Genomic DNA, 18041 nt, shown 5'->3' with positions numbered 1-18041 from the left:
TCAGTTTGGGGGGTGGGGGGAATTTAAAGGGGGAGGGAAAAGTTAAGTCTCTTTGAACTGAGCTCAGGATCCCCCAACCCGGAAAAGGTCCTTTTCTCTTTGTTCTTAATCTAAAGCAGGGGTGTCCAAACATGGGAACTTTAAGACTTGTGGACTTCAACTCCCAGAATTCCCCAGCCAGCTGGCTGGGGAATTCTGGGAGTTGAAGTCCACAAGTCTTAAAGTTCCCATGTTTGGACACCCCTGATCTAAAGAGAGAGAAAAAGCGGATGTTCTTTGCTTTCGCTTGTTTTTGTTTGGCGAAACGGAAGAAAACCTTTAAAAACCCAACTATTATTATTGTTTTGTTTTGTTTTGTGCTGATGTGGAGGTTCATACAGGACCCCTTTGAGAGTCCTTTGGAGTGGAGGCCGGTCTTCTTAGGAAGCTTCAAAATAGAATAGAATTAGAATTTAGAAATAGAAATTGAATTCTTTATTGGCCAAGTGTGAATGGACACCCAAGGGATTTGTCTTGGGTGCAGATGCTCTCAGTGTACATAAAAAGACAAGATACATTCATCAAGAATCATAAGGTGCAACACTTAGTGAGAGTCCTAGGGTACAAATAAGCAACCAGGAAACAATATCAATGCAAGTGGCAAGGATGCAAGCAATGAAGATACAGTCTTGCAGTCATAAGTGGGAGGAGGTGGGTGATAGAAACGATGAGAAGACTAATAGTAATGTAGCATTTCTGAATAGTTTGACAGTGTTGAGGGAATTATTTGTTTAGCAGAGTGATGGCGTTGGAGAAAAAACTGTTCTTGTGTCTAGTTGTCTTGGTGTGCAATTTATGTCCAGGATCTGAGGGATCTACAGATATTTTCACAGCCCTCTTTTTGACTGGTGCAGTATACGGGTCCTCCAGGGAAGGCAGGTTGGCAACAATTGTTTTTTCTGCAGTTCTAATTCTCCTCTGAAGTCTGTGTCTCTCTTGTTGGGCTGCAGAAGCAAACCAAACAGTTATGGAGTTGCAGATGACAGGCTCAATAATTCCTCTGTAGAACAGAATCAGCAGCTCTTTGGGCAGATTGAGCTACCTGAGTTGGGGCAGAAAGAACATTCTTTGTTCTGCTTTTTTGATGACGTTTTTTCATGTTAGGTGTCCATTTGAGGAGCAAACAGAGAAGCCGGAAAAGAGCAGAGAAGGGAAATGGGGGGAGGGGAAAGGAAGGGGGAGCTTTGCCTTCAGAGGCTTTGGGTTCTTCATCACTGGAGGCTTTTAAGAATACCTCGTGAGGAATGGGATAGGATCTCCTGCTTTAGGAGGGGGCTGGACTAGAAGACCTCCAAGGTCCCCTGCAGCTCTATTCGGATTCCTGAGAGTAAGAGGCGGGGTTACTTGCAGAAGGCGGAGCCCGAAGGGAGAGCAGAAGCCCCACCCCGGCCTCCCCGTCTCCGCCTGAGCCTGCGCGTTCTTCCTTTGACTGTTCTCTGCTCCGCATGGGCTCTGGAGTCCTCCGGAGAGGATCGGGCAGTTGGGGCTCCTTCCGCTGCGGTCCCTTCCTGCCAGGAGGGCTTTTCCTCGCCCGGAGAAAGGTAGCTGGAGTGGCCCCTCGGCCCCACTTCCCCATAGGGTCCCTGAGCCTGCGAGGCTTCCGGGATGGGAGGGCTGAGACTGGGCGTCCCTGGGAACAGAGGGAAGGCTCCCTAAAGACGGGGCTTTTCCCCTAAGGATTATGGGGGGATGGAAGGGAAACCCCCAGAGAGGCTCCTCGCCTCCCCCGTTCAGTTTGGGGGGTGGGAGGGAATTTAAAGGGGGGGAGTTAAGTTGCTTTGAACTGAGCTCAGGATCCCCCAACCCGAAAAAGGTCCTTTTCTCTTTGTTCTTAATCTAAAGGGAGAGAAAAAGCGGATGTTCTTTGCTTTCGCTTGTTTTTGTTTGGCGAAACGGAAGAAAACCTTTAAAAATCCAACTGTTATTATTGTTTTGTTTTGTTTTGTTTTGTACTGATGTGGAGGTTCATACAGGACCCCTTTGAGAGTCCTTTGGACTGGAGGCCGGTCTTGTTAGGAAGCTTCAAAATAGAATAGAATTAGAATTAGAATTTGGAAATAGAAATTGAATTCTTTACTGGCCAAGTGTGAATGGACACCCAAGGGATTTGTCTTGGGTGCAGATGCTCTCAGTGTACATAAAAAGACAAGATACATTCATCAAGAATCATAAGGTACAACACTTAGTGAGAGTCCTAGGGTACAAATAAGCAACCAGGAAACAATATCAATATAAGTGGTAAGGATGCAAGCAATGTCTGATGTCAGAGACCTCCAGGGTCAGGCTGGAAGACTTTCATGATCCCTTCCAAGGGAAAACTTTTGTGATTCTCTACATTTCGTAAAAGGAAATTTACTTCTCCTCTTTTTCCCCCTCATCTCACAGTGAGTAAAAGACTGTGACCAAAGATTCACTTGCAAGGCATCTATCAACAGACAGCAGAAAATCAGCACAAAGCAGCAGCCAAGAGGAAGGATGGAGGGGGGGAAACTCTTGGATCCCCCATCAGACACAAGAAGCACTCCAAAAAACCACACGAAACCTCATGAATGCTCAGAGTGTGGAAAATCCTTTGCTCGCAGGTCCCTCCTTTTGACCCACAGGAAGGTCCATGTGGGAAGTGGATCCAGTCAAGGTTTGGAGGGCGAGAAATCCAACTCTGGGAAAAACTCCAAAGATCTCAGGAGCCCCCCAAAACTAAAACCCTATAAATGTGAGGAATGTGACTTATGCTTTGGACTAAAGTCAAGCCTTCTTTCACATCAGAAACTCCACACTGGAGAGAGACCCTTTGAATGTCCAGAATGTGAGAAACGATTTGTGGATTCTTCTGAACTTCGGAGACACCAGAAGGGGCACAAAGAGGAGAAACCCTATGAATGTGGGGAGTGTGGGAAAAGTTTTATTTCCCCAGGAGTGCTTCAAATTCATCAGAGAATCCACACAGGGGAGAAACCCTACAAATGTGTAGAGTGTGGGAAATGCTTTTCCCAAAAACAACACCTGGGAAGCCATCAGAGGGTCCATACGGGAGAGAAGCCATACAGATGCGTAGAATGTGGAAAAAGTTTTGCTCAAAATGGAGACCTTTGGAGACATCATAGAACCCACACAGGGGAGAAGCCACATCAGTGCAACGAATGTGGAAGATTTTATCGTACCTCATCAGCCCTTAGAAGTCATGAGAAAACTCACACGGGGGAAAAAAACTACAAATGTTTTGACTGTGGGAGAGCATTTGCTCATTCGTCTTCCCTTAGAAGTCACAGCCGAATCCATTCAGGAGAAAAGCCCCATAAATGCTCAGAATGTAATAAATGTTTTTCTCGAAAAGATTCTCTTGTGATGCATCAGCGAATCCACACTGGAGAGAAACCGTATAAATGTCTGGAGTGTGGGAAATGTTTTGCCCATCCTTCAGCAATTCGCATGCACACCAGACTTCACACAGGAGAGTAGCCACACAAGTGTGCGGAGGGTTTGAAACCTTTTCATTGTAAATCAAAATGCACCAGAAAGTCCATACCGGAGATAAACCTGTTTATTTGTGAACAATTCAATTCAATCTGGTGAATCTTCTAATTCAGCAGAAACATCACACAGTGACAGAAGGGAAATCCTAAAAATTGCTGGTGTGGGGAGAATGTTTTTTTTCTACTGAAGCAAATTCAAATCTCATCAGAGAGTACGCAATGTGGAAAAATAGTGTAAGCGTTGCGAGTGTGAGGATGTTTTGTTGACAAAGCAGCATTAGTAACAGAGTGATTATACAAAAGAGTTATGAGTGTGTAAGGATGTAAACTTTTGCAGAGGACAGGAGGTCCCTGACTTATGACCACAAGTGGGAATGGATTTCCGGTCATACGTTGTTACAGTCAAGGCACCCAGGTACTTTTGTTCATTCTTAATGGACCTTTGTTGATCAATAAGCAGAACTGAAGATTTAGAGAGCAGAAAATGGGATGAAGGGTAGAAGGAAGATGCATCTCATGGTTCATTTAGGGATAAAGCGTTGCTGTTGAATATGCTGGCTGAGGATGAGGAGGGGAAGTTTCTTTTTCTTACTATCTTTTTTGGAGGGATTTTTTTTTTTTTGCTTTTTCATATGTTCAAACACATACACACAGATTATATTCACAGACATACAGTATTTGTATTGAGTTTCTTTGTTTGATATGCTAATATTATCCTTAATAAAAGCATTGTTCAAAATAATGAAGAAGAGTGTTTTTAGAGCATGGACTGAGTCAAAATGGCCCGCCAGGTGGTACCGTACTCTGCAGTCCATGCACCGTAGTTGTTGATGTGCTCCCAATGTGCGGGATTGCCCCCCCCGCAAAGAGTGGGCTAACTCATAATGAAGACAACACACAAGGTTCCTAGATGCATGAGTGGCACAGAGCGTTAGCTGTAACCCCCTTTTATTAAGAGCGTATAAGGAAATAATATATTATTGGTTACATGAAGCATTTCTCCTAATATGGTTATTTTTAGCTATACCTGCTTAAGCGCTTTCACCACGTGTTTCCTATGCTGCTAGTAACTTCCTCAGTTTGAAAGTTCCTGTTAAGATCTAAGCATTGCTATTGTCATTGCAAACACAGCTTTCTAATTTGGGCCCTCCCAGTGGGCATCCATCTCAACCCGCATTTACTACTCAATTTATTCCAGTCCCAAATTCCATATATGTGTTCCAATGAGGAAAACTGATCTGCACACATACCATGGTGACCTTGTTCCCACATCTCCTCTGTTTTTGTTTTTTAAAGACACTCTTCTTCGTCCCCTTCTCAATTGGTTAATGCGAAGGGTGCAGTGAGCGAGGGGATGCTGCCAGAGGCTTGTTCAGTGGTGTCCTTGTTCTCATCCTCACTGTTTAAGGTGAGGGGAACTTTTGCAGACACCTCATCTTCCTAAGGCAGGATTTGATAGGAGCCATGAGTGTGTAGCAACGCATAAACTCGTGCTGTTACCCTTTTTTCAGCCAATAATGACAAACTATTGGAGATAGTACATACAAAGATTGGCAAAACACAGGGTAATATTATGCAGCCTAAAGCAATCATTCCAATAAGCACAACTACAGTTTGCAAACCAGGCAATTTTGACCACCATCCACTAAAGGCATCAGAGAGGTCCATCCCCTTCCATGTTTGCACAGGATTGTTGGAGACCATGGTTCCTCAGGGCAGGCGCCAGGCAGTGGAAGGATTTTTGTGCAGGTTCTGTAATGCTGGAGAGCTTCCTTGTGGCAGAATTATTCCGTTTGATGCACAGTTCCGCAGGAATTGAGATAAAAAGTGTCACTGAGTAATTTTTGTTCATAGTGTGATGGTTTGTAAAGTCATCTTCTTACAAAGGCTAGAAAAGGAGCTATTATCAGGAGAGGGATATCCCTGCAGTTGTCCATACAAAGCATAAACCTGACTCTGGGCCAACGTGAGATGTGGTTTTGGAATTAAACATGTAGAAAGCAAATTTTCCATATATACACTTCAGACAAACAAAAGGCATCAGTTTGTGTGATGTATGCAAGCTGTACCCATAAGTCTTGTTTCATGTGTTGTTCAAGCGAATGTCTGGGTGATATGACAGCTCAATATACAGTTATTATCAATCAAACACAAAAATTGCAGCACACAAATTCTTAGGTGCGCTTTGGTGGTTAAATTCTTCACATCTCCCCATGTCACTGGATGACTGGCATGACAGGATTGGGTTGGTGTAGAGTCACCGTTGCCATCTCTGGGATAGGAGTCAGGGGTTGGTGGCACGACATCTTTGGCTGGACCCTGTAGATGTAAACACAGCAGCCTAGCCCCACCCCCAAGTAATTAAAGTAATCGGTCCTAACCATGTTTTGTCTGGTAATTGGTGTAAATATACCAGAGAGGCAAACTTGTTTTTTGTTGAAAATGCCTCTGATAAGCGGTCGAATTAGAAATTGAAAAATTCAATTGATTCAAAGTAAATAAACAAGGATTGAGTTTGTTTTGCAGGGCTGGGAGGCCGAGGCATTTTTCCTCTTTTGATTTATTCAGGGCATGTTTGTGAGTCAGTTCAATTGGGCGTCCCAACATTGCAAAGGTACGAATGCAGTGGTTGATAAGTGTCAATGGAAACATGTAGATATTTCCACGGGGCAAATGAAGCATATTGGGTGACATCCATTTGCCAGATCTGTCAGGATTCAATGCCCCTGGGATTTACTCCCATAGGCACTGAATGTGCTTGACGACTGCATGTGGGGCATTGTTGAATGATTGCAGCCGCTTCTGTTGAAGAGAGATCAAATTGTTTCATAAGTGCCTTTGAAAAGGCTGATGGCTTCTGATGTGAGAAACATGAAAGGAGTGTTGTCTTTTTGAAATAAGAGTTTGTAGGGAAAGAAAAAGGGATAACAAGGTAGGTTCAATAGAAGGAGAAAGGTAAGCTTCATAGATAGAAGAAATAATTTGAGAGACATACAGACTATCCAAAATGAAATTAAAAGGCTGATCAGAAAATTGTTGAAATGCTAGCAAAGATGCATAGAGTTCCAGAGGAAAGGTACAGTTTTTGGTATGGAGCTTTTTTGTAGATTGTTCCTGTTTGCACCGCCCCCAAGGGCGCGGCACTAAACCTTGAAATGACCAGGTTTCCCACAATTAAAACAATTTCCGGTAGGGCAGGAAGAAGCAGATGAAGAAGAAGCAGAGGAAGAAGAAGCAGGAAATGCGCCATTTTGTTGCAACGCAACAGCAAGAGCCCCCAACTTGTGGTCAGTTGTACCCACGATGCGACAAGCCTGAAGGAAATCAGCTAAAGTAACCCCGGGACGATTTGCTATAGGTTGAAGAACCTTTTGACAATCCCTATTAGCATTTTCATAAGCCAATTTCAGAGAAAGTTCCTCATTATCAATTTGTCTTTCTAGTGCCATCTGTTAAGTATGCAAAGTGCACGCAAACATAAAAACATAAAAGAGTAAAAAAAAACTTCTTCAAAAATAAAACAAACAATCTAGATAAGATAATTTGAGTCAATACTCTGAAATATAATTGGTTATGAAAATAACAAAAATTTCCAAAAGTCAAAGTTGCATTAAAAACTGCGATTGCAGGCATCAAATATCACCCTTTACCCTGCCTTTCTCTCGCAGGCTTGTTCGGCAGGGAGAGAAAAGAAAAAAAATGGTGAAAAGAACACAGCCCCCCCCCCTCCTGCCTTCTCACCAGGGGCAAAGAGGGGGGTGAGAGGAAAGGAAAAAATTGTTTTTTAAAACGACAGGCTCCCTTTTCGGGGAAGACAGGGAGAAAAATAGAGACACATAAATCATTTTGTACTAGGGTTTTGATCCCTGATGAAAGAGAGGGCGAGATGTTACAGACATGACCCTCCTTGGATTTTTACACTCTCTTTTAAAATAATGCTTTTCTTGAGGTTTCCTGTAATAAAGCAGTTACTATGAGCGCAAGCCATTGCAGAATCGTACAGGGGAGGTATTGCTTCTGCAGGCACCTGATTATCAAATTTATAATGAATCATTCCATGACTACGTGCCACGCAGTCAAAATTTGGACTGGGGCTCTAAGAGCCGCATGGAAATATTCCCCCAATTTTGTCCATGTCGAAATTTTATGGACACTGTTTCCAAATTTAAGACAGAAGGCCAATTAACTCCTTTTTGTCAAACGAGGGAGAGATTTCCCTCCATTTGAGGCAATTTTAGTGGAGGATTCGGTTGATTCTCCCAACTCTTGCAAATGTACAAACTTGCCCATAAGAGAATCTTCCGCCTATACTTACGGGTAACCGGTCGTGTTTCAGACAGGTCGAAAGGCCAGCCTCTTCCAGGTGAGTAGGTACAGACGGTCCGAGACTGATTCTGATGAATCACGTCGGGGTCACCAGTTGCGGGTTTGCCCCCCCACAAAGAGTGGACCACCCATAATGAAGACAACACACAAGGTTCCTTGATGTATGAGTGGCCCAGAGCGTAATCTGTAACCCCCTTTTATTAAAAGCGTATAAGGAAATAATATATTATTGGTTACATGAAGCATTTCTCCTAATATGGTTATTTTTAGCTATACCTGCTTAAGCGCTTTCACCACGTGTTTCCTATGCTGCTAGTAACTTCCTCAGTTTGAAAGTTCCTGTTAAGATCTAAGCATTGCTATTGTCATTGCAAACACAGCTTTCTAATTTGGGCCCTCCCAGTGGGCATCCATCTCAACCCGCATTTACTACTCAATTTATTCCAGTCCCAAATTCCATATATGTGTTCCAATCAGGAAAACTGATCTGCACACATACCATGGTGACCTTGTTCCCACACCAATGTTGGATCTGCCATTGACTCCTATTGGCTACTTCAGTGGGGCCTCTGGCATCTCCCCGCCCCCTGTGAGCCCCTTGATCCGGACACCTGGTTCCCCAGAGGCGCCTGGTACCCGGATGCTCCTCAGGTCTGATGGAGGCTCTTTCTCCTTATGGATTTCAGGCTCTTTGGGAAGAAGGTCAACTGAACGTAGGAAAAAGAGCCCAGTGTGCCTGTTTCACACTGCTAATTCCTACACAGAAACACAAACACACACACACACCATCTCCATCTGCCAGCCTTCAGCTCCTCCTGCCCACAAAGGGGGTTTCATTACTTGTGGCCCCTCCTGTGTGGGACTCTCTGTGCTTCCTTCCCTTCTCAGCTCAAGTGGGAGAGGCTGAGTTTGGGTCGGTCCCCCCTTTCAGCCCAGAGCTCATCAGGCACAGCTGGAGGGCAGAGGCAGCCATGGGGGCTCACCACAGGCAGACATCAACCTGAGACCCTTTGAAGGTACAAGAGAGCCTCCCCCCCAAAAAAAGGTACTTTATGACGGAGGTCCATGATGGGCAGAGGACCATACGTTCAGGGTCACCTGTAACGTATTGATTTGCATTTATTACCTAATTTAGAAACCACCAATATCACCCAGCAGAGTGAACGATTTGCCTTGTTGGGAAGACATCCGTTTCATTCTATGGCCGCCACTCTTGTGAAACACAGCAGGGTGTGTGTGGGCTCACAACAAAAGTAAAAGCAACATTAAGAGAAGCAAAAAAACTGGCATCTGACACACACACAAACACCACCCCCCCCCCAACCTCTAATCCTGCAGAAAATTCACACTTCCTGGGTCCCGCTAGGTGGCAAATGAAAACGGTCAAGATCAGGGTTAATTACAACTTTGATAATGGTTTGTGTCCCCTTCATCAGGTGCTTCTTTCAAAAGTGAGCAAGGGCCCTGCCAGCCACACTCAACAACTTCTGGCCTTGAACGTGGATTTGAATTCTTACATTTCTCCTTCTGGAGCAGAGCATAATTTTCCTAAAGGTTCATTATCCTCAAACACATATGTGTGTCTACACGGGTATTGGTACATGCATGTGTATGTCAACATCCGTGTTTCTCAACCTTGACAACTTTGAAGCTGTGTGGATGTCCACTCCCAGGACCCCCCAACTGGCATGAATCCCGGGAGCTGAAGTCCCCCCATCTTTAAGAATGACCATTCCAAACCAACCCCCAGGACATCCAGTACGGCCTAGTGGTTAAGGCCCTGCGTTAGAAAGCCTGAGGCCATGGGATCCAGTCCCCTCTTCGCCATGGGTGACCTTGGGCCAGTCCCTCTCTTAGCCTAGCCCACCTCACAGGGTTGTTGTGAGGAGAATAGGCGGGGGAAGATATGTTCCCTTCTTTGAGTTATTTGTAAAAATAATAAAAGGCGGATATAAATAAAAATAAAGAAAATAAAACTATTCCCATTTTGCAGGGGCTGAGCAGTATTTTCAGGCTTCTTTCCCTCTTCTGTTCCCTCCAAGGGAAGAAGCACGAGAGCTGGGCTGCTCCCCCAAACTCTCCTCTGTCCTGCCCCCCCCCCAAGGGTTCTGGTGATTGGCAGCTGACCCACCCAAGGATGTGAGTCTCTGCAGAACCCCCCCCCCCTCGCTCAGAGATCCCCCCCCACACCATTTAAGTTCTCAGGGTGGAGGGTGATCCCTTACCTCTGCCCCAGCGGCTGTTGCAGATGACTGTGAGATGCGACGGTCACTGAATGAAAAGCCCCTGGGGGGAAAATGAAAGCTTTCTTATCCACTTAGGAGGAAACAGCCATCAAGTCTTTCGGCAGGCAGGAAAAAGTCAACTCTGTGTTGCTGCTAGAAGTTACTGGGACTTTGAGCGGAGTTCCCGAAGAGGGAAAAAGTATCTGGGCTCATTAAAACAACAATCTCCCTCTCTCTGAAGGAGGAGAGGCAGCCCCACTTCCAGCGTGCAGAACGGGACCCTCTTGCCATGCTCAGAGGAACGCTTGACACGAACACAGGTCGCAGGAATTGAGGAAGCTCCGCAGCATGTGGGGAGGGGAGATTGGGGGGGAGGGGGAGGGGGAAAGGGGAGGAGGCGGCCAAGGGGCGGGGCTCCAGGGCAGAGGGCGGAGCCCGAAAGGAGAAGCCCCTCCCCGGCTGGATTTCCGCTTTCCTTCGCGTGTCCCGCTTTGCACGAGGGGGATCGGTGCTGGATCCCTTGGGAGAGGCTCCTGGATCCCACTCGGGGCAGGTGGGGCTGCTCTCTCCGGCCTCCACGCCGCCTCTCCTCCCAGGAGATCTCCTTGCCCCCCCCCCCCCCCCCGGAGGGAGGTTGCTGCGGATTCCGCTCTTCGGCTCGCAGGGTTTTCCTCGGGGAGATCCGGCTCTGGCGATGCCTGCAGGGATCAGCTGCTCCCTCCCTTCCCTCCAGGGGGACAAAGGGGGCTCCGTCCCCTGGCTGCATCTGCCCCCTCCACGCCCGGCCAAGGCTCCCCGGGGGGCTCCGGGAAGGATCTTTTGGGTAAGTTCCTTCAGAAGGTCCCTCTGTGGTCCCTTTCACCCATGTTCTTTTGCCCATCTCATCTCTCTCTCCTTCCATTGAGTCTTCCTACTCACAACTATGCAATGGTCCCGGTTGGACTTCCACTTTGGTGGTTTCTCTCCATTTTGGCTCATCAAGATCTCCTTGAATTAGAGATTCTCCCTCTTTTATTTCTACCAATAACAAATAATTCCACCTTCTGCTGCCTCTTCCAGTTCATTTAGAGATTCTGTGCAGAATTACTGTCAAAAGCATCTGAGCCTTCTTCATTTCTCCTTGCAGGGGACCAGTGAGGATCTGGCCGTGAACCCCACAGAGGAGAAAGGGGAGTTCTTGGATCAGGTTCCACCAACCTTTGTCTGGGACTCCATTCTAGAAAATTTGGAAATCGTGGCCTAGATGGAGAAGCAGCTTCCTGCACAAAGGGCCAATCGACTAAGGAGAAATCAAACCGGTCAGTGGTGAGGGTCATCCCTGGCCTTGACTCAGAGGGCTAACAAGTGACCTCTTGATTGTAACTCTAAAGGTGAGAAAACAAATGTTGGCTAAATCTTGGTCTGGACAATAAGCATGTTAATTATTTTAATCTTAATTTGACAAGAGAGTGATGCAGTGAATTGCGTAATTTCTTTAATTGATACTTGTTGTAAGAAGCCACTCTTGGTCTAGTTGGAAGTGGACCCTGGAGGGAAGGCCGCAGAGTGGGGGAGCTGCAACGGCTGGGTGGATGCAGCCCTGAAGCCGAAAGAGGCTTCCTGGGGACTCATCTTGGGGTGGGGCTGCCCCTCTCCAGCCTTCATCCTGTCCCTCCATGGGGAAATGTTCTCTCAGCCCAAACTGCGTCTTACAATATAATACAATACAATACAATAGTAGAGTTGGAAGGGACCTTGGAGGCCTTCTAGTCCAACCCCCTGCCTAGGCAGGAAACCCTATACCGTTTCAGACAAATAGCTATCCAACATCTTCTTAAAGACTTCCAGTGTTGGGGCATTCACAACTTCTGGAGGCAAGCTGTTCCACTGATTAATTGTTCTCACTGTCAGGAAATTTCTCCTCAGTTCTAAGTTGCTTCTCTCCTTGATTAGTTTCCACCCATTGCTTCTTGTTCTACCCTCAGGTGCTTTGGAGAATAGTTTGACTCCCTCTTCTTTGTGGCAACCTCTGAGATATTGGAATAATGCTATCATGTCTCCCCTAGTCCTTCTTTCTCTTAAGCTAAACATACCCAGTTCCTGCAACCGTTCTTCATATGTTTTAGTCTCCAGTCCCCTAATCATCTTTGTTGCTCTTCTCTGCACTCTTTCTAGAGTCTCCACATCTTTTTTACATCGTGGCGACCAGAACTGAATGCAGTATTCCAAGTGTGGCCTTACCAAGGCATTATAAAGTGGTATTAACACTTCACGTGATCTTGATTCTATCCCTCTGTTGATGCAGCCTAGAACTGTGTTGGCTTTTTTGGCAGCTGCTGCACACTGCTGGCTCATATTTAAATGGTTGTCCACTAGGACTCCAAGATCCCTTTCACAATTACTTCTACTGAGTAAGGTATCACCTATACTGTACCTGTGCATTCCGTTTTTGTTGCCTAAATGTAGAACCTTACTCTTTTCACCATTGAATTTCATTTTATTAGATAGTGCCCAATGTTCAAGTTTGTCAAGATCCTTCTGTATCTTAAGCCTATCTTCTGGAGTGTTGGCTATTCCTGCCAGCTTGGTATCATCTGCAAATTTGATGAGTTCCCCATTTATTCCCTCATCCAAATCATTGATGAAGATGTTGAAGAGTACTGGGCCTAAAACAGAGCCTTGGGGTACTCCACTGCATACTTCCCTCCATGTAGATGCAGTTCCATTGAGAACTACACGTTGAGTGCGGTTGGTCAGCCAGTTACCAATCCATCTGGTGGTGATGCTGTCTAACCCACATTCTTCTACTTTATCTAGTAGTAGGTTATGGTCTACCTTATCAAAAGCCTTACTGAAGTCCAAGTAAACTATATCAACGGCATTCCTCTGGTCCACTAATTTTGTCACATTATCAAAGAATGCAATAAGATTAGTCTGGCATGATCTGTTTTTGACAAATCCATGTTGGCTTTTGGCTATTACTTTGTTTGCTTCTAGGTGTTCGCAAATTCGTTGCTTGATTATTTTTTCCAGAATCTTTCCTGGTATTGAGGTCAGGCTGATAGGTCTGTAGTTTCCTGGATCTAATTTTTTCCCTTTTTTGAAGATGGGAACCACATCAGCTCTTTTCCAGTCCTCTGGTAGTTCCCCGGTGTTCCAGGATCTCTGAAAGATATAATTCAGTGGTTCTGAGATCTCGTCTGCTAGTTCCTTCAGAACTCTGGGGTGTAATCCATCTGGTCCTGGTGATTTGAACTCGTCTAGGGTAGACAGGTGCCCACTTACCATTTTCTTCCCTATTTCAATTTGTGTTCCTAATTTTGTGGTGCTGCTTTTGATAGGTTGGACTGTTTTATCCCTTTGTGTAAAGACAGATGCAAAACATGAGTTAAATAGTTCTGCTTTCTCCCTGTTGCTTGTCACCTTCTTGCCACTTTCTCCTAGCAATGGACCAATTGTTTCCTTAACTTTTTTCTTGTTTTTAACATGTTGGAAGAAGCTTTTTTTGTTAATTTTTACTTTTGTGGCAAGCCTTTCTTCATTGTGAGCCTTAGCTTTCCTCACTTCATCTTTACAGGCTCGGGCTATTTGCTGATATTCTGCCTTTATTTATTATTTATTTATTTCTTAGATTTTTAGACCGCCCCCTCTCCCAGAAAGGGAGCCAAAGTTATGTCCCCCTCCTTCCACTTTTTATACTTACTTTTTTTGTCTTTCAGTTTGTCAGATAGTTGTTTATGCAGCCATGCTGGTTTCTTTTGGGAGCTGTTATTTTTCTTCTTCATTGGTATTGTGTTAGACTGGGCTTTTCTAATCTCATTTTTCAAAATTTCCCAAGCTTCTTGAGTTGTTTTCCCCTCGAGGATTCTCATCCATGGAATTTTTCCCAAGCTCTCTCTAAGTTTATTGAAATTAGCTTTCTTAAAGTCCAAGACTCTAGTTTGACTTTGTTCTACTACTTGTGTTTGGATAATGTTGAATTCCAATATTGCATGGTCACTTGCCCCCAGGGTTCCTATGGCTTCAACACCTTCTATCATTTCCTCTCTGTTAGTGAGAATTAAGTCCAGTATGGCTGATCCCCTTGTTTCCTTCTCTACTTTTTGGAAAACAAAGTTGTCTGCTAGGTTTGTTAGGAACCTGTTGGATCTTCCACTTGGTGCAGAGTTTGTTTCCCAGTTGATGTCAGGGTAGTTAAAATCTCCCATTACTATTGTGGTGTGCTTCCTACATACCTTAGTTAGCTGACTAGCAAAAAGTTCATCTTCTTCCTCTGCTTGGTTGGGTGGCCTGTAGTATAGACCTATGGCAATGTCATTTCCCCCACAACCTTTAATATTGACCCAAATGCATTCAAGATAGTTCTCATTATTGTTGTGCTCTATTTCTGTAGAGACGTAGTTATTTCTTATATATAGTGCAACTCCACCTCCTCTTTTATTTGGTCTATTTCTTTTAAATAATTTAAATCCTTCTAGATGTATGTTCCATTTGTCAGTTTCATCCCACCAAGTTTCTGTAATGGCAATAATATCATATCTGCCCTCTTTTACTTGAATTTCTAATTCTCCCTGTTTATTCCTCATACTCTGTGCATTGGTATATAGACATTTGAGTCCATTTTGATTGACCTTGTGTTTACTGTCTACATAACCTGTGTTATGCCTGACTGCCCCTATTTTCTTGCCACTTGTGTGATTCATGCACATGGTATGACAATCACTATTACATGCTTGGTTTTGCTTGACAGCAGGAGTGATAATCTTACCCACACACACATCTATGTTACATGCATTTATAACCCTATGAATTTTAGTTTGCTGGGGACAGAGATGTTCTGTATCTATTAATTCTCTGTCCCCGCTCTTCAGTTTAAATGTTTATCAAGAAAATCTGTGAATTTAATGCCAAGTAACTCAGTTCCTTTCTTGGATGGGTGCAACCCATCTCTTTTGTACAGTTTTTCATTGGACCAGCTACAGGCATCATGACTAATAAAACCAAAGCCTTCCCTTTTACACCACTCCTTTAGCCAAACATTAAACTCTGCTACACGCTGGCCCTTCCCTTTTTGTTCCTTATATACAGGTAAAACCTCTGAAAAGATAAGCCTACAACCTATACTATTAAGTTCATACCCCAAGTTCTGGAAATCATTCTGCACAGAAAGTACATCTTTCTGGGATAGATCATTAGTGCCAAGATGTATAATAGCATCAACGTCACAGTCCTTACTTGCATTCTTGACTATCTTAAGAATACGCCTCTTGTCTCTGCTGGCAGTAGCACCTTGTTTGAGGGATACATTTTTAGCCATGATACGTGCTGACTCTTTGTGCCTTGTCCCATAATGCACTTGGGGATACAGTTTAGTAAGCTGAAGCGCTTATGCTTTATCCTTAAACCTCTATTTAAACTCAATTATTGAGGATCCTTTACTGGGGATTTTGTAACTTTCTACATTTCTGAAAAGGAAATACTTTTTTTCTCCTTCTTTCTCCTTCTAACAGAGGATAAAAGATTGTGAACAAACGTTTACTTGCAAGACAACTGCCAACAGATAGTAGAAATTCAGCCTAAGGCAGGAGCTGCCACAAAGCATGGAGCCTGGGAAAATCTGGAATCTCCCATCAGATGCAAGCAACACTCCGAAAAAACACGAAAGAACCCATGAATGCTCAGAGTGTGGGAAATCCTTTGCTCTCCCTCCTTTTGACCCACAGGAAGGTCCACGTGGGAAGTGGATCCAGGGAAGGATTGGAGGGTGAGAAATCCAACTCTGGAAAAGATGCCAAAGTTGTCAGACTAAAACCCTATGTTTGTTTTGAAAATTAAAAATAAAATGAAAAATTGTGGGAAAAAAAAAGAAATGGCATTCAGCTGGATCGCACTGGTCCAGGCGAACGGTTAGTGGCGGTGGTGCGAGGCTCCTCCCACCCACCCAGGTGTCATCACAGGCCAATGCATTTCCAGGGCGCATGTGTTCCCGCTAATGAATCAGTATTGAAGAAAAGAGGATACCATTATTGGCACGCTTCTCTGTGCCGAAGTAGATTGAGTGGGAGAGGAGAGGAGAAGTGCAGAGAAGAGCAACAAAGAGGATTAGAGGACTGGAGACTAAAACATATGAAGAACGGTTGCAGGAACTGGGTATGTTTAGCTTAAGAGAAAGAAGGACTAGGGGAGACATGATAGCAGTGTTCCAATATCTCAGGGGTTGCCACAAAGAAGAGGGAGTCAAACTGTTCTCCAAGGCACCTGAGGGTAGAACAAGAAGCAATGGGTGGAAACTAATCAAGGAGAGAAGCAACTCAGAACTGAGGAGAAACTTCCTGACAGTTAGAACAATTAATCAGTGGAACAGCTTGCCTCCAAAAGTTGTGAATGCCCCAACACTGGAAGTCTTTAAGAAGATGTTGGATAGCCGTTTGTCTGGAACGGTATAGGGTTTCCTGCCTGGGCAGGGGGTTGGACTAGAAGACCTCCAAGGTCCCTTCCAACTCTGCTATTGTATTGTATTGTATTGTATAATGGCTACGTGGCTTTGTAAGAACTTTAGCTGAACTTTGTGGTTTGGGGCTTTTGACATTTCCTGTTTTTGTACATGTCTTAAAAGCAGGTCTTTATCTCTTATTTCTGTCACGTCTTACTTTTATATTTTAATTTACTTTCTATCCTGCCTTACCACTGCGGGTTCGCTCATTCCCCACCCAGCCTGGATTTCCAAAAGGAAGGAAGAAAAACCTGTAGCAAAAAGCCGCAAGGAGAGCACGCAGGGCTTTCCAAGAGAGTGAGAAGAGACAGACAGACAGACAGACAGACAGACATAGAGAGAGGGGGGAAAGAAAAATGGGGATGAGAGGAAGGGGGAGGACGATAGAGAGAAAAAGAAAGACGGGGAGAGGGAGATAGAGAAAAAGAAAGATGAGAGGGAGATAGACAGGGAAAAAGAGATGAGGGAGGGAGAGAGATGAGAGAGACGGAGATGCCTATTTTCCACAGCAAAGAGATCATGGGGAGACACAAAACCTGGTTAGGCGTGGCTGAGGGTCATGTGACTGGGTGGGAGTCAGTGATGTCATGTTGGCCACGCCCACCCAGGTTTTGTAGCTCCCGGAGTTTCCTTTTCTGTAGGAAACCGGCCTAAGTGGCTCTGGGAGTTTAAGGTTGCAGACCAGAGGTGGATTGCTCCTGGATTGGGCGAAGCGGTGGTGGTGGTAGCCTCTGCCCACCTGCCCGGACGCTTCTGCACATGCAAGCACGCACATGAGCACAAGCAAACCGATAGCCCCGGGATTTGCAACCAACCTCTGTTGCAGACCCCTGATATAGGATTTCCTACACCATTGGGGGTTGGACTAGAAGACCTCCAAGGTCCCTTTCCAACTCTGTTATTCATCCATCCCTTCATGCTGTGTCACTGGAAGCTTTCAAGAAGATACTGGACTGCCAGGTGTCTAAAATTGTAGACGGTCTCCTGCTTGAGTAGAGGGTTGGACTAGAAGACCTCCAAGGTCCCTCCCAGCTCTGATTAAATAGGGTTCAAGATCCCCACCTCCCCCAAAGATCCCAGGAAGAAAAAGAGAGACGCCTGTCCCAAAGGGGCTTTTTCAAGAGGCAAGTGGACTTTCTTGTTTTCCTTTGAAGACTTTTTGCTTCTCATCCAAGAAGCTTCTTCAGCTCTGAATGGATGGGGAGAAAGAACCATTTGAAAGGCTGCCAACAACGAAAAGTGTGTGTGTGTGTGTGTGTGTGTGTGTGAGAGAGAGAGAGAGAGAGAGAGAGAGAAACTATTCTACAAAGCCCTAGAGGGCAGGAGAAGAAACAATGGATGGAAAGTAATCAAGGAGAGAAGCGACCTGGAGTTAAAGAGACGCTTCCTAAGAGTTAGAACAATTCATCAGTGGAAGAGCTTTGCCTTCAGAGGCTTTGGGTTCTTCATCACTGGAGGCTTTTAAGAATCCCTTGTGAGGAATGGGATAGGATCTCCTGCTTGAGG

The 18041-nt window shown here is 44.9% G+C and overlaps 2 protein-coding genes across 6 annotated transcripts in view; both read left to right on the top strand.

The window, feature by feature from the left end:
• Positions 1 to 18041, top strand: part of LOC309398310 (uncharacterized protein) — a 120240-nt gene that overhangs the window by 58482 nt on the left and 43717 nt on the right. The window lies entirely within an intron of this gene.
• Positions 1 to 18041, top strand: part of LOC309398273 (uncharacterized protein) — a 30644-nt gene that overhangs the window by 7260 nt on the left and 5343 nt on the right. Inside the window, exons 1-3 of one of the 5 annotated variants that reach the window (XR_014176375.1) lie at positions 10545 to 10886; positions 11190 to 11433; positions 15553 to 15848. The exons of 1 other annotated variant lie outside the window; for it this stretch is intronic. The gene's annotated coding sequence lies outside the window, so the exon portion shown is untranslated. Of the gene's footprint in view, positions 1 to 1484; positions 1581 to 10544; positions 10887 to 11189; positions 11434 to 15552; positions 15849 to 18041 lie in introns of those variants that run through there. 3 more of the 5 variants (XM_081965019.1, XM_081965018.1, XM_081965020.1) reach the window with 3 other exon arrangements.

Source organism: Natrix helvetica (assembly GCF_964273705.1).
Source record: "Natrix helvetica genome assembly, chromosome: 1".
In the NCBI taxonomy this organism is placed as follows: Eukaryota; Metazoa; Chordata; class Lepidosauria; order Squamata; family Natricidae; genus Natrix; species Natrix helvetica.
The sequence above is the reverse complement of the archived record's forward strand: the minus strand, read 5'-3'. Positions and strand labels throughout refer to the sequence as shown.